We start from the raw sequence: 19,456 nt of genomic DNA on the forward strand, positions 1-19,456 counted from the left end.
TTGATTGAATGAAGATTATTTATAATATAATTTAATGTATATAAAATATATTATAACATTAATTAATTAATTATTATATTAAATATATATATATAATATTTAAACGCCCATTTTACGCGGCAAATTTAAAATGAGTTTGTAAAGTAGTACGTCTGTACTACTTTTTTATATATATATTTTATATTTAATATAATATTAATTATTAATATTATAATATATCTTTATATAATTTAATGTATAAAATATGTTATAGTATTAATTATAAATGTTATTTTAATTATATATGTAATAATAATTATAATTATATTATTTTTAATTATATATGTAATATTAATTATTATATTATTATTTTTAATTATTATATTAAATAATATATAATTTAATAAATATTAAAAATTAAATATTATGTATAATATTTTAAACGCCCATTTTACGCGGCAAATTTAAAATGAGTTTGTAAAGTAGTACCATCTGTACTACTTTTTTTTTACATATATTTTATATTTAATATAATATTAATTATTAATTATAAATAATCATATTAATTATATATTTAATGTATGTACTATCATTTTAATTTTATCACCCATATTTGATTAACATTTTCATTTACTGCATACGCAATATATAAATGTGCGTTATTATTATTATATAAAGTAATCAACCATCTGTAATAAATAATTAATGTTATATTTGTACGTATATAACTCGTGGTATTTGCAATAGAAAAAAAAAGGAAGAAAAAACGAGAGGAGAAAAAAAATGAGAAACAACACCAAACATCGACAATGCGGATATTCGTGAAAGGAATAATAGTTGTTTTATGTTACAACATTATTTTCACCAATCAACTTTCTTTCTTTTCTTTTCTTTTCTTTTTCAATGTATTTACTATAATCATTATTATTTTACGTCATTTTTAATGAAAAAAAAAAAAAGAAAGAACAATCTTTAATGAAACACGTTACTTTTATTTTCATTAATCGACGTACATTGCACGAATATGTTTCATTTAATTTGATTTGATTTGATTTGATTTGTTATTTCTGTGAATTCAACAAAAACATTTGTTGGATTCAAAGAGAGAGAGAGAAAGAGAGAGGGAGAATGGAAAAATAAAAAAAAATAAACGAGACAACTTCGGGCTGCTCGTAACGCGTCATTTACTACTGTGTTACGTCTGATTGCATATTGCATTAACTACTTTTCCACTTGTGCAATCAACGTCTGATTCGCAGTCCACCTTATTACGGAGTTATATCACTTAAAAAGTATTATTACGTTCAAACATTCATTCTAAAAACAAGCAACCAATCAACTATTTAGCACATTAACAATCCACTTTTTCTCCTTTTTTTTATTTACTTGTTTATATCATAGTTTTATTTTTGTTCATTATTCTATTTATTCTAGCAATAAATTAATTAATCAATAATAACTTGTTAATTTTATACAATGTAATATGTGTAAACAAATCGAATGAAAAATTCATTTCAATCCAACTGACGTATGTGTGTATACACACACACATATGTATGTGTATGTGTGTTATGTGTATATTGAAATAAAAAATAATTTAATCAATAATTACTCGTTTTAATTATTATTATTATATTATAAATAATATAATTATAATATTTTTTTTTATTTATATAATAAACATTAGTTAATTATTATTAAATTATTAATATTATAATTATAATTTATTTATTTATATTATAAATATTTGAATATTAGTAGTAATTAGTAGTAATTAATATTAAATTAATATTAAATTCTAAATATAATATAATATATAATTTATATTTATTTATATTATAAATATTATTATTATTATTATTATAAATATTAGTTAATTATTATTAAATTAATTTATAAGTTAATTTTATTCAATGTAATATGTAAACAAGTCGAATGAAAAATTTCATTTCAATCCAACCGACTTGTTTGTATATTGAAATAAAATAATTTAATATATTTATTATTAACTTTGTTATAATCAAATTACGAAATACAAAAGAAAGAAATAAATTGTGTGCGAATGAAATAAATAAAGATAATCCCTTTTTTTTTCTTTTTCTTTTTCTTTTTCTTTTGCACTATGTGAAAACATTAAATTGCTTTCAAAAGGAATCTACTTGCATAATCTATCAAATTGGCAGGTAAGTTTGATTGCAATCAAATTAAAGAACGATTAAATTCTTACAGCACGCATTTGATACTACTACTATTACTATTACTATTTACTACTATTATTACTAACACAGGTTACAAGATTATACTTCTTTCTCTCTCTCTCTCTCTCTCTCTCTCTCTCTCTCTCTGTTCATCGTGAAGAATAATGTTTCTGATTATCCAATAGTTTCACAACTACGTTCACTTCGCATATGTTAGAAGAAATATACTTGTATACAATTTTTTTCATACATAATAAACTAACACACACATATACACATACAGACACACATCACACACACACATTCTTCTTCTTCTTCTTCTTCTAATAATAGTAAATAGAAAAAGAAATAAGAATGATCGAAACAGATAGACAAATTAGAATTGGAAACAATTGGTCATACCTAATTATGGGATACTATCTAACACATAAATGATTACAAATTTAATGCAATAAAAAAAAAAGAGAGAGAGAAAGAGAGAGAGAAAATTACACAAGTTGAGTATCTTTTACCTGGAGGATTAATCGAGGCCATGAGACGAAGAAAGATGAAAGAGTTAAACAAAAGTGCATAATGTGCATATGGTAAACGTAACATGGATGCGTGAACAGAGTAATGATTGATCTTTCTTTATTTTTTTTTTTTTTTTTAATGAAATTTATACGAATAGTTGACAGAATCAGTTGACAGAATGTACAAACTTAAGTCGTTAAATATTATTTTTTTTAATGTCCATTTTTTGTTCTAACAAGTAATATGTTGTACACATTCAAGGTGTCTAATATAAAACTATTGAGATGAAGAAACAATTAATATGAAATTCACACACACACAAATGATGTTATTATAAAAAAAAAATTATTATAATAAATTATATGAATATTAAATTATTTAATAAAATTATTAAAGAAACATTATTATAATAAATTATATTAATTATAATATTATATTTATTATTACAATATTTATTTATATATTCTATTGATTATATTATTAAATTAATTATTAAAAATAATAAATTATTATATTTTTATTATTATAATATTTATTTATATATTATATAAATAATATTAATATATTATTTATTTATATTATATTTAATTATAATATTTAATTATTTATCCATATTATCTTTAATTATAGTATTTATATATTATTTATTTATATGTTATATAATTATGATATAATTATTTATATATTATATATTATTACATATACATATTTTATTATTAGAATATTTATTTATATATTAAATTTATTATATTATTAAATTAATATATTATAAATAATAAATTATATATAAATTTGATAAATTTACAAACAATTAAATTTCACACAACTTGTATCTAACGAGTAAAACACTTTCAAGGTTTCCAATCTCAAACTAATTAGAATAATAATAATAATAATAATAATAATAATAATAATAGAAAAATTAAAAAAAAAAAACAATTAACATGGAATTTAAATGATCCCATAAAATTTACAATTTGATTTGTACGATCAATTTTATGCGTACGCGATAAAACATTAAAAAAAAACAAAAAAAAAAAAACGATAGTAATATCGTGTAAATGTATTTTACAGTGCTTGTGTATCTGTGTAAAAAAAAAAAAGAAAAAAAAAAAACCCATAATGAGAAACGTAGAATACACGGGAGGATATTGAAAAATTGTGCAATGGACACTGACACAACTTAGATATTTTAACGTGCATGTCCAATGATCTTCATCATCGACATATTGCATTCTCTCTGTCTCTTTCTATCGTTTCACCAACAACCAGTTCCACTAGCAATGCGATAAAGACAAGTTCATTATATCTTACTTTTATTTTCACCTGGTTTTCCCCTTACCCACCCCACCCACCCAATCCTTTCTATGTATAAAGGATAATTTATAAAAAAGAATATAATAGAACCAAGGCCACTATAAAATAAAAGTATGCAGAAGGTACATATATATATACACATATATATATATATATACGTATCGATTCCTAATTACTCATACAACTTGCAATCGTTATGGCGTTTTAATACACACGTGTGTAAAGTTTATTTGATTTGTTCTTTTTATTTACTTTTTTTTTATTTTCTTTATAGTTTATACTTAATACCTTTCTAATACCTAATAAAATATATATATATATATATACCTTTTGCATACTTTTATTTTATAGTGGCCTTGGTTCTATTATTTTATATATATATTATTTATTATTATATAAATAATATATATAATTATGTATATAACAGTGTAATAACAATAATAATAATAATAATAATAATAATAAATATATAATAATAATAATAATAAATATTATTTTAAATTAAATTAAAATTATAAAAAAAATAAAAAATAATATAAAATAATTATAATATTAAAAATTATATATATTAATATTAATAATAATAATAATAATAATAATAATAATAATATTATTATTATTATTATTATTATTATTATTAAATATATAATTAATATATTATTATATAAATATTATAAATTTATTATTATAATATAATATTTAAATATATTAATTTCTAATAATATTATATTATTTAAAAAAAAAATAATAAATTAATAAATTAAAATTGTTTTTTTCCTTTTTTTCTTTTTTTTTTGAATATTATTATAATCAAATTTTGATTACACACGTAATGCGATATTGATGCAACTTGTGTTTCAATATTATTCTAATGAAATGTTTTATTTTCAGCATAATACAAATGATTTCTCTTCAATATTAATTTAATCCATTATTTATCTTGTAAATAAATTGAAAAAAGAAAAAAAAATGATGACTGAATATTTTTGTTTATCCAACGAAACACTTTTGATGGTGGGAATAAATAATGAAAGAGTCGAAAATGGACCAACGAAAAAAATTCATTCATAAAACATTAGAATACATTTGTAAAAAAGTTGATTCTGAATTTTAACTCAACGAAATAATCCAATGTTTATTTTATTATTCATACTAATAATTAATGTCAATATTTAGTCATAATTTGTCACCCACATACACACACACACTCTTACTATTTCCATTTCTATATTATTTATTAATTTTTTATTCAAATTTAATAACATGAGACAAGTAGAAAAGATTAAAAAAAAAAACAAAAAACAAAATTCAAAAAATAGCCAAGAAAAATACTCAACGTAGGAGTTGTCAACCATTATCGAGGACAAGTTTCCATATATGTGTATATATGAGTGTGTGTGTGTGTGTGTGTGTATGGGGGAGAGGGTAATGTGTGGATGTGTAATGTGTAATCAACTTTGATAAATATTAAATAAATTCGTCGTAATAAATGTAAACCAGATTGACTAAATTATAACTAGTTTTGCTAATTAATTACAGAGTGAAATAAATAAATGAATGAATGAAAAAAAGAAAAAAAAAGGGATATTAATATTTAATAATTGTGAAACCTGATTGGTGTTACTAAAAATAAAAATATATAAAATATAAAATAAATCAATAAATAAAATATAAAATTTATTAGAAATACAAAATAATTAAATTTAAATGCAAAATAAATCAATCTAAATATAATTAAAAAAAAAAAATAAGAATGGGCGAATAGAAACAAATCTAAAATAGCTGACAAAAATTTATGATTAGAAAAATAGAAAAAATTAATGGTGTTTTTTTTTTGTGTCTTTCTCTCTAAAATTTCAATGTTCAAAATTTATATTATCCTTGACTAAATTATTTTTTAAAATATTTGAATTAATGATGGGACAACGTATACTAAAATGTATTTATTTGCATGAGCCTATATATATATATATATATATATATATATGTGTGTGTGTGTGTGTGTGTGTATAGATACGTATATGTGTTTGCAAGTAATTTTAATCGTAAGTTGGCAGGTGTTTCGTAAGATCACGAACATTCTTTTAACAAGTTCTTTCGCAAGAAAATTTGTAAAAGTCGTCTCCTCAAGGGCCTTATAATACAAACGATCGAATGATTATCGATTACAGATATACAAAATTTATCATTTTTACAAGTTTAACATGATTAAGAAAAAAAAAAAACATCAAGAATTCCAGAAGTGAGATGATTAACGAGAAACACTAAATTATTTTCCAGAACTCAAGGTTTTTGGGATGGATTGGAAAAGCCACGTGTTGTTGTGGCTTACAATTAGTCCCATACACACGTCTTTAAGTCGAACGAATTACCTTATACCGCCATCTGTTAGAATGATATAAACTATCCTATCTTTCAAGTTGGATGAAACTGCACACAGTGTGCAAAATTTGATTCAAATCGGTTCAGTAGTTTAGGAATCCATTGCGGACAAACAAAGTGACATGTAATTTATATATATTAAGATATCCTATCTTTTAAGTTGGATGAAACTGCACACAGTGTGTAAAATTTGATTCAAATCGATTCAGTAGTTTAGGAATCCATTGCGGACAAACAACGTGACACGTAATTTATGTATATTAAGAAGATTGTAAATATAATTTATTCAACGAACGATGAAAGATTATTGACTTTATTTGATTTTTTAATTAGAAATTAATTTATTTGATATTTTATTTTTAATATAATTTAAATTTATAGATGATTTATTTTTTTTTATTTTTATTAGAAATATAATTTTGAAAAGTGTTACTTTAATTAATTTAATTTACTTTAATTAACTGTTAATTTAATTTTGTAAACTGTAATAAAATTTAAATACCCCAAAAAATTTTTTACCAAATACAAAATTATTTTGCAAACCCATGTGTGATTAATACGATTTGTATTTATAATAAAAATTAATAAAATAATATATATATATATATATATATATATATATATATATATATATATATATCTAAACAATTTCTAAATATAATTTATTAAAATAATAGAAAGATCTAGTTTGCATATAAAATATATTTGAAACTATTGTAAACAAAGCAAAATATATATATATATATATATATATATATATATATATATATATATAAATTTCTAAAATGTTTTATATGAACTTTCTTAATTGAAATTATTCCTACGTAAAACTTATACACATGTATACATGTATATATATATGTAATAGGAAGATATGTGAATGCGCATAGCCATATGATCTTTCACAAGCCAAAAGGTTTTCTCTGATATTAGAAAGAGAAAAGGATAAAGAAGAATAATTGATAAAAATCATTTAAACATTTTTTTTTTTTTTTTTTTTTATAATCGAAATGATGTATACGTGCATACGATAAATACGAATACTTATGTATATGTGTGAATGTTTGTACGTGTATATAGATACACACGTGGATGCATAGACATCTGTACAACTCTTTCTAACGAAAAGGTTTTCTCTTTTAATAAAGCATTCCAAGGGAGGAGGATAAAACTTTCACTCGTTGATCTAAATTATTTAGCTAAGATATATTATAATAGATACAAGATTAATAATAGAATCAATTTCATATTTAATAACAAAACAAAACAAAACAAAAAACAAAAACAAAAACAAAAAACATTGATCACCCATCTCCTTGTTTTGTTCTTTTTTTTTTTTTTTAATTAAGATTAATGCAATATTAAATTATTATTATTATTATTATTATTATAATTATTATTATTATTATTATATAATACTATAATGGTATGTATTATTATATATTTTATTAATATTATTTAATTTAATTTTAATTATATACTTAATTAACAAAATATAATATATTTTATTTTTAATATTGTAATTATTAGATTTTTAATATATTATTATTATTATTATTATTATTATTAAAATATAATATTAATCAAATATTATATTACCAATACAATATAAATATTAATAGAAATATATTTCTACTTTTTTTCTTGTACGTGTATAGTATGTGTATGTGTGTTTAACATCATTCATATTAAAATTGTAAAATAAATCTGGAAGATCATAAATAATAATAATAGTTGATAATGTTCATTAAATAACAACTCGTAGTATCAACTTATACTTCAACCAAGATATAAAAGTTTCTGTGGTTAACCGCAAAATTAAATTACACTTTTAAAATCAGATAATATTAAATCATTTAGATTAATATTAATGTAAATGTAATCGTGCATTATAATATGTCCTCAAAAATAAATCAATACTATATATATATATATATATATATAACATAAGAAATGTGTGTTTTTTTTTGTTTTTTTTTTGTTTTTTTTTTTTAAGTCTAATGATGAATAAATTTTACTTTGATGACTATTTAATAAAAATGAATATTTATATATGTATAATTAATTGAAAGAAAATTTATGATAGGTGTTTTAAGATTTAACTTAATGATTTTTATGTTGACGTATATTAATTTATGTTTTGACAGGCTATAAAAAAAATAACAAAGATGTCATATTACCATGATAGAAAATGATCAGTTGTTAAATAAATTAAATATATAAGATACGGTTATATGAAAGATAAGATATAAAATAAATCTAAATTATGTTGTCGCTCTAATTATTATCTCAAACATCGATACAAATGGATACAAATTAAAAAAAAAAAATAAAAGAAATGTTTTTACAATGATACAAATTTATCTTTAGATTTGTTTCAACAATCTTACGTTTAATTTATTATTTATACGTTTAATTATTATATTATAATTATTATTATATCATAATATATACATATATATATTATAATCTAAAAAAAAAAAAAAACTTATAATTTGGTTAAATATTTTCTTAACGAAATAAAAAAACAAAAACCCCCAAAAAAAACAGAAAAGTAAAAATAAAACTTTTGTATTTTTAACGGAACAATCATGGAAACAAAAAAAAAACACGAATATTTATATTATACAATTATTATTTATATTATTAATTTTATTATTATTCATATTAATATTATTATTATTATTATTTTACGTTCAAACAAAAAAACAATTAAAAAGAAAAAAACAAACCAAAAAAAAGAAAAGTAAAAATACAAATTTGTATCTTAATAGAACAACCATGGAAACGAAAAAAAAAACCGAATATTTATATTATAAATTATATTATTATTCATATTATTATTTTTCTTATTTTACGTTCAAACAAAAAAAAAAAGATAAAAAGATAAAAAGATAAAAAGGAAAAAGAAACATAAAAATTTGGTATTTTAACTGAAGATCAAAACTAAGAAGAAGAAGAAGAAGAAGAAGAAGACTAAAAAAGACATGTTATCGATGAGAGGATGGGTGGCGGGGAGGGGGTGGGGCTAGGTAGATAGGTGGATGGGTGGATGGGGGGAGGAATGGGGGTAGGGGGAGGGGAAATGGAGTTCTCGTTCTCTAGAAACGATATCGAATGTCAAGAGACACGAGAGAGGTGGAAAATATACACTTTCTCCGTATACTTCGTACGACCCACATTCTGAAATCGTTCGTATGTTTGTAAGTTAAGTATATAACCCAATGGGTACACGTTCGTTCGTTCGATGGTTCGTTCGTTGGTTCGTTGGTTCGTTCGTTCGTTGGTTGGTTCGTTCACTCGTTCAACTTACTCGCGTTCACATTTAATGAGCGGAACGTTTTCGACGAATCAAGGTCGCTCTCTCACGAATAATCCCGAGTCCGATGCACCATCATCGGTGCATTCGCCTTCGATTGCAACTAAAACTATCTTGTATTTTTTCTCTTTTTTTTTTTTTTTTTCTTGAAAATTTTCTTCAACTTGTTTTTTTTCTCGTGTTTATGTCAATGTTAATAATAATATTTTGTTTTAAAAATTGGTGAACTTGGTTTTGAGATATTTGTTTTGTTTTTTTTTTGTTTTTTTTTGTTTTTTAATTAAATTCAATTTATAAGTGATAAATAATAAAATTAAATGTATCAATCATTATTTATAAAAAGTATTATATTATATTAATATTATTAATTGAAACGTTAAATATAATTTTGTCAAATATTAATCTCAACGAAATATCTGTTATTATTATAATATAATTATAATATTTATTACAATTATTAATATGTAATATAGTATGATATTAATTAATATATTATATATTATTATTTATAGAATATTTATATTCTAATAATATGATTATAAAATTATTTTAATTAACTCTAAATATATATTTAATATATTATTTAATATTACAAATATTATAATATTCTATAGTATCTGAAATAGAACTAAAAATAAATAACTAAATAAATATATTAATAATTATATAATATAATATAATATATATATATATATATATATATATATATATATATATATATATATATATATACTATATTCAATATTTATAAAATCAAAACCTATTATATTTAAATGTAATTATTAATAATATAATTAAAATGATATTATAATAATAATTGAATATATACCATAAACGATAATATATTTATAACTATAATCGTTATATGAATTAAAAATAAATAAATAAATAAAAAATCAAAGTAACCTTTATACTTTCCAACCTTTTACAAAGACAGTCACGTATGTTCTAAACTTTCGACATACTACCGTATGGTATGTGTCTAAGCAAATGAAAGGAAGTGAATAGATACTACTAGTTAATTGTACAACATATATATATATACATATATATACATATAAAGGTAACCTTGGCCTCGAATAATTTATACCCTTTTCATATTATACACATAAACACATGTGTAAATACGTGTGCGCATATGTTCCTTTACATATTGAAAGTAACAACAGTTTATTGACCTTTTTCATAACAATACATACATACATAAATACATACATATATATATACATACACATACTACACATTTGTAACAAATTTAATATTTATTTGAATTTTAATTTTATGAAGTAATCCTCGTCATTTTTTTTAAATCATTTTTCCAAATCATTTTTCCAAATCATTTTTCCAAATCATTTTTCCAAATCATTTTTCCAAATTATTTTTCCAAATCAATAAATGTTTCTTTTAACCCATTCCTTGACTGCTTCTTGCATGCACACCATACCATATCTATGCAATCATACTAAACTATGGTATTATCAGTTATTTTGAAAGAAATGTTTATCGAAATAAGACTTTGTATTTTTTTGTATAAATAATATCTTTAACCCTTTCGCACCGGCTGAGACATATGCTATCGAAGTTGTAGAAAATTTGTCAATCAATTTAAAATTCAATAGTGAAATCACTGTTGTTAATGGTTGTACTGATTATGGGGACATTTATGCGTCTCCAAATATCCTTCAATCTTTTAGGCACAAAAAGTTTCTTTTTTTTTTCTCTAAAAATCTCTTGCAGGAGAAATGAACTGTTCTTTGTAATGGGACACACTCAAACTGATTTTTCGCCATATTGAAAGGATTAAAGTACAATTAAAAAAAATATATAACATTGTTAAATTGACAACAGAATAATAATAATAATAATAATAATAATAATAATAATAATAATAATAATTAATAAAATAGAAATGAATTATTGTAACAAACGTTTTTGTTAACGTGTTCGAAAAATGTCGTGGTCTCTGAATAGAAATAGAAATAGAAATAGAAATAAAAAATAGAAATATTAGAAGAAGAAGAAGAAGAAAAAATGGTAGGTAGGAGTAAAAGAGATAATCATAGGATAGTACGCATAGTAGAGAAGAAGGTGGGGAGGGGAGGGGAGGGGAGGGGAGGGGAGGGGAGAGGAGAGGAGATCAACGTCAAACAGCATCGAAGAAAGTACTAACGGTGATTAAAGACTGGAAACACACACCATGAGAGAGAGATAAACGGCCTCTAACCATTCGAAAGGAATTCGAAGAGAGTTAAAGAGATGATCTTTCTACTTTGAAAATTATTAAGATATCTCCTTAAAAGTGAATCATATAATAATACTTTTGTTATATGAACATTATTTTAGAATAACGAGTGATTTGAAACATTGAAACACGATGGGGGATGCAACGAAACGGTGGGCGGCTATGTAACGGCCAGAGATCATAACGGTGATGCCCCTTTGGTTATGTGTGCCCATAATTATGAAAGTGGTCTAAATCATGTACCTCTTTTGTTTCAACATTTATTGAAGATTTCTATTTGAACATTATATGAATTCTATGTAATATATTGAAGAAACATCTGACGATTCATTTTTCCTAATATCATTGTTTTCAAATTACATTGAATTTTTATTTAAGTTTAAAATAATGTGGTACGTGATAACTGATAAAATTTATGTTTTTTTTTTTTTTTAAATGTTGACTTATGTTAGACCACTTTCATAATTATTGGCACATATATGATAATAATATAATAATAAATAAATCCTACAATTATCTTACTCTTGAAAGTGTGCATTCGTCGTCTGATTATCTCGAAACTGAGTTTTTTTTTTTTTTTTTTTTTTAGAAGGTTTCACTTCTGACACGTGTCATTTGCACACATGATTCTTAGAAAATCTTTCACATGAATCTTAGAAAAAAAAAAAAAAAAAAAATAGTTATTCGAATTTAGAAACAAGCAAATATTTGATAATAACAATTTAAATGAAAATGAAATTGATTATGATCATTTAAACAATGAGTGAAAGTAATTTGTACATTTTTTTTTTTTTTTACTTGGAAAAATGTTTCAACTCGTGAAAGATTATTTCCCTTTTTTTTTGTTTTTATATTTTATTATTATTATTTTTTTTATAAAAAGAGAGATCCTTTATCAAATTTCAAACGTTGCGTAAAAGTTGCAGCATTAAAAGGTTATTTTATGTAACGACGAGAAAAGCCGGAATGAACGTCTCGCGTACAGAATTATTTAACGCCACCCAATCGGTTAAGTTGGGACCGTAAGTTTCGTGAGAGTATCAATCAAACTTTCACTCCATCTTTATTTTATATATATATATATATATATATATATATATATATATATATATATATAACAGTATGTATATAATATAAATTTATTTACAATATATTATAAATTGTTTTTGATTTTTTTGTTTTGTTTCTATTTAAAAGATAAGAACTTGAGTGAAGAATCGAAAGACAATCTTTATTTCACGTTAAAGATTCTTATTTAAATAAATAAAAAATGTATTTCAATAAGTTTCATTTCAAGTTTGATTAATAGTTACTTATTAAAGGGAAAGTACGAATTTTAAGTTGAATATTGTTTTTTATATGTTAATATTATCATTATTTATTGTTTATTGTATTCTATATTATATTGTACTGTAATTACTATATATATATATAATATTGCATATTAATTACAATATATTTATATTATATATAAAATTTTATATTAATTATTATATATTTATATAATATAGTATTGTATATTAATTATTATATATTTATATTATACAATATTGTATATTAATTATTATATATTTATATTATGTAATATTGTAATAATTATTACTATATATTTAAATATATAATATATTGTATATTAATTACTATATAATTATATATATATATAATATTGCATATTATTTATTATATATTTATATTATATAATATTGCATAATTATTACTATATATTTAAATATATAATATTTCGTATATTAATTACTATATATATATATAATATTGCATATTAATTACAATATATTTATATATATATATAATACGGTATATTAATTATTATATATTTTTATATAATATTGTATATTAATTACTACATATTTATATATATAATATTTTATTGGGATCTATGGCAGGGATGTGACGTAGCAATTTGACCTATCTACTCTAACGTTGAATTTAGCCACCAGATAGCGTATTCAAGTGCTAAAGATTCCAATATTAATTACCATATAATATATATATATATATATATATATATATAATATTGCATATTAATTACAATATATTTATATACTATATAATATTGCATATTAATTACTATATATTTAATTATATATAAAATTGTATGTGATTAATTTCAAATTATTACATGTAAATATTGAAATCATTAATTATATTTTTATATATATATATATATGCGTACAGGTGTAATTTTTGATTCAACAAGTAAATAGTGAAATAACGAAAATGATATTTAAAAAGATAAAGAGAGAAAATGATTGAAAGGAGTTCGAGGTAAGACATGACATCCTTTCGATGTGAGAAAGCGGAATGTGTAAGTAATGTGTATTTAGCACGTTACGTTAATTCGAACGACCTTGACAAGGTAAATTTTTTTCTTTTTCTCTCTTCTTTCTTTCTTCTTTCTTCTTGTTTTTTTTTTTTTTTCTATCGAGAAAATGAAAGTAAATGAAAAGTTATAAAAGACGTTTGCTAAATAAATGATCAAGTTTTACTTGATTCAAGGAAAACACTTTGAACTAATTACAATCAATATGATATCAATGACAAATATTAAAAAAAATACAAAATGGGAACATTGAAATCAGGTTAAAAAGAAAAAAAAACAAAAAAAAAATTGAAACGAATTTCAAGAGAAAGTAATAAATTTGTAACTTGAAAATAAGTGAAAAGACAAATTATTTTGTGTGTGGCTTGTTAAACAAAGAATTGTTCAACGATCAGTTGATATGTAAGTGTATATATATATATATATATGTGTGTGTGTGTGTTTGTGTATGTAATACATGCCTAATACATATATAAAGAAAAAACAAACCTACGCACATAGAGAGCTATATATATATATATATATAATCATGTTCAACTTTTACTGCAACTCACATTTGGGTATCGAGGGCACTTTGAACGTTTATTCTCATCCATCAAGTGAAACTTTTGACCATTTTGTTTTGTCCAATAGCTAACTAACAATTATTATTATTATTATTATTATTATTATTATTATATTCTGTTTTGTTTGAAATCGTTTAATTTATTTTTATTTCATATCTATGCACCAATTACAATAACGTATTGAAACCCTCATTTAAATTTGTATTTGAATTTATTTTATTTATTTTATTTATTTTATAATATGAGATATATAATTATAAAGTTTATAACATTTAATTGTGTTATAAATTATATTTTTTATATAGATTTATTTATTATATATATTTTATTTATTATATTTTATTATATATGTATTTTATTTTTTATATATATTGTATTTTTAATATATTTTATTTATTATATATATTTTTAATTATTAACTTTTACATTATAATTATAATTATTATAATTATATTCTATTTTGTTTCAAACCATATATAATTTAATTTTATTTCATTTATTGCACCAAATATATATATATATTTATTTATTAACTTCTATATTATTATTTAATAATAATTATTACAACAATTATATTTTAAAAAATTATATTTTAAACAATTTTAAAAATTCTTATAACAATTATTATTATTATTATAATTACAATTATTATAATTATATTCTATTTTATTTCAAACCTTTATAATTTAATTTTATTTCATTTATATGCACCAAATATATATATATATATATATTTATTTATTAACTTCTATATTATTATTTAATAATAATTATTACAACAATTATATTTTAAACAATTTTAAAAATTCTTATAATGATTATTATTATTATAATTACAATTATTATAATTATATTCTATTTTATTTCAAACCTTTATAAATTTATCTTTACTTCATTTTTATATGCATCAAAAACGCCTAACAAACTAAAACTCCCATTTAAATTTGCATTAATTTATTTGATTTATTTGTTATTTTATTTCTTTTTTTTTTATTAATACACGTGATATTTTTTATGATTAATAAGTTTCCTCAGTCTCAATTTAAAAATAAAAAAAAAATCATTTGATAATTACAATTATTATCAAATCAGATTGAAATCTTTTTTTAAACTTCTTACGTTGTTGTTGTTGTTGTTTTTTTTTTTTATTGTTATTAATTTATTCAATTTTTTTTATTCTTGTTTATAATTAATTCCTAAAGTATAGTTCTTTCGATCAATGATGAAATAAATAATACTTCATCGTTTATAATAGATCACAACATAATAAAGATTCAAATTTATAAATAGTAAATATCTATGAGTTCATTTCAATGATTATATATCCTGTTTATATTATATAAATATAAAATAGAAGAGAATACGAGTAAATGATAATGATGAAAATGATATTGATGATGATGAATGATAAATAAATTATTTTCAATTTCGTGAAGATTATATCAACTAAGTAAATGATCAAGGATGAACGTAACTTCATTCCTTTTTTTTTTTCTCTTCTCTTCTTCTTCTTCTTTTTTCTTTTTTCTTTTTTTACCCTCAAGGACGATACACAATCGATGCAAATGCAAAAAAAAAAACTTCTTCATTGATGAACAATTCTCAAGTTAAATTTATTTACAAATTGAAACAAGATGATTGAATTACTCTTTTCCTTTAAGAAAAAGGGGAAGCAGGAGAAGGATAAAAAAAAAAAAATAAATATCCTTGGAAGTTGACGGATTAAAAACGAATCTACGAGTAGTATTCATTCGCGACAGGATTTCTAATGAGAAATTTCAAGATGGAGTAAAAAGAAAGAAAATATCTATACATAATGATCAAATATGCATGCTGTGATGTCTCCTTCGACATACACACACACACATATATACATATGTGGGTGTGTTTATGACTTAATCAAAATGCAAGTGGAATTGACTTGTATTAAATTAAGAAATTACGGAAGAAATTGTCTAGGGAAACCCCATCCTCCTTTTATTTTTTTTTTTTTTTGCAACGAGAGAAACAAATTAATTAGAATAATTTAATTGTAAAATGAATATAAAAGAATGATTTATAAATAAATGTGAATTAGAACGAAAAAAAAAAATAGAAGTACTTCTATGAGAAAGGGAAGAGAAGAGAAGAGGGGGGTTCGAAACTTTTCAAATTTACTTAAACTCATTTGTGTGAATAGAAAGATAAATTTAAATTAAAAAAAAAAAAAAAAGATTGAAAAAAGTTTCTAACAAATTATTTAAATTTAGGTGGGTACTAATATTTTTTTATTTTTTTTTTTTTACTAATAATTATTAATAATTAATTAATTATTATTTAAATAATAATTAATTTGTTTTTTACTAATATTTAATATTTGTAATTTAGATATGAATCCCTATAAAGTTTAAATGTAAATATAAATATCTAAACTTATACATATTTGTATTTAATATTTAAAATTAGTTTAATTTAAATAAATTAATTAAAATATCTAAAATTAGATATATTTATATTTAATATTTAAAATTAATTTAATAAAATTAAAAATGAAAATATCTACAATTAGATATTGATATTTAATATTTTAATTATTAATGTTATTTCTAACAAATTTATTTTATTATCTCATGATCAATATGTAAAAAGTTTTGTTATGTCTTTTAACGTCAAACTCATTTCTATTTAAAACAAATAAAGAAATTTATTTATTTATTTTTTTTTTATTATTAAAGCTCAAAATACTTCAATTTTTTCGCGTATAAGTATTTATGTTACTTCTTATTTTTTTATTTTCTACTTTGCCATAGCAAAGTACTCCACAAAAGCATTTGCAAGTAAGCTTCTATTTTAAGATAACGTTGGATTATAATTAATTAGAAAAATATTAGATAAAAAGAGAGATCGTGATTTATGGCAAATATTATTTCAGCACATTAAAATCGGCTTCACCATTCACGAACTTAACAGATGAATCATCATTGTCATACTAGTGCGTCAAACTGAACGTTACCTGCATGAATGAACAGAAAAAACCCATGGAATTTATATCAACATATGTAAGAATAGATTCGATTTAGTTTGTGATAGGATATTTCACGTGAGTTACATGCAAAACGGTAAGTACAAAACGTGATTGACATCTTTTTTTTCATAATTTTTCTCTTTCTTCTTCTTCTTTTTTTTTTTTTTTTTTTTTTTTTGATTCGTCGATAGGTTCGTCTTTATTTTGGGAATTTTTGATTATTGCATTATTCAACGTATCAAAGTTAGAAGAATATTTTACAAGTGTAATATGATCAATGATATAAATAATTCGTAGTAGTGATATATCTCAATATATATATATATAAATTACATGTCACGTTGTTTGTCCGCAATGGACTCCTAAACTATTGAACCGATTTGAATAAAATTTTACACACTGTGTGCAGTTTCATCCAACTTAAAAGATAGGAAATCTTAATATATATAAATTACGTGTCACGTTGTTTGTCCGCAATGGACTCCTAAACTATTGAACCGATTTGAATAAAATTTTACACACTGTGTACAGTTTCATTCAACTTGAAAGATAGGATAGTTTATATCTCAATTTATAATCGCAATTATTTGTTTATTAACAAAGAGTCATGATTATCTCTGTTAGTTCGATAAGATTCTAACAAATGGCGGTATAAGGTAATTCGTTGTAGGGATCCTCTAGGAGGGACGCGCCATACATATTGCTGGTGTTGCTATATATATAACTATATGCTATATTATATATAACTTTTAGACTATTTCAAATGTTTGATTGATTCGCGCTTAATCACGTGACTACATAAGTTCCTGTCCCTCAAAATTCTTTGGCGCGTCCCTCCTACAGGGTCCCTTAATTAGTTGACTTAAAGACGTGTGTATCGAACTGATTGTGAGCCACAGCAACGCGTGACGAGGCACCCCTAGTACATATATATATATATATATATATATATATATATATATGTATACAGTTTATATCTAATTTTAGATATTTATATATTTAAGATAATAATGAAAAATAAAATTATTATACATTATTTTTAAAATAATACACAAAGTATAATAAATGATAACGATGTATTATACTTTGCAATGCATTTTAATAATCCATTTTCAACACACACAAAACGAGTTAACGTGACGCACTTTAAACGAGCAATAATTATCCTGTATTGTTACATGTAATGCTTATGAGAATCTTACGTGTTATTACATCAAGGGAATCGTTTAACCTAAACGATAATAAAAGAATATAAGTATAATTACGGTATATTTCGAAACAGAAAAATATCTTGCATACTTTCTAATATTTTTCTCTTCTTTTTTGTTTTTTTTTTCTTTTTTTTTTCTTGTTTATCTTTTACAAATAAAATATGAAAATATTCGAGGATTTTTTTATTATTCGATTTAAACTAAAGAATGGATCAAGCTTTAAAGAATATAATACAAATGACGAAAGATTAATGACGGATAATAATGATTTTTTAATAATCTTTAAATCAATTTTTAAGACAGCAACGTAACGATCATTTTTATTTAAAAAAGAAATTAAACATAAAATGTTGCATATACAACATTCTAAATATAGAATATTCC

The 19,456-nt window shown here is 21.3% G+C and overlaps 1 protein-coding gene across 2 annotated transcripts in view; it reads right to left on the reverse strand.

Annotated features, from left to right (window-relative positions):
- The window catches only part of qless (decaprenyl diphosphate synthase subunit 1 qless), a 35,301-nt gene that overhangs the window by 13,537 nt on the left and 2,308 nt on the right, over nucleotides 1–19,456 (reverse strand). The gene's annotated exons all lie outside the window — the stretch shown is intronic.

Source organism: Polistes dominula, unplaced genomic scaffold (assembly GCF_049000335.1).
Source record: "Polistes dominula isolate Pdom_NZ unplaced genomic scaffold, Pdom_raw_medaka contig_73, whole genome shotgun sequence".
Classification (NCBI taxonomy): domain Eukaryota; kingdom Metazoa; phylum Arthropoda; class Insecta; order Hymenoptera; family Vespidae; genus Polistes; species Polistes dominula.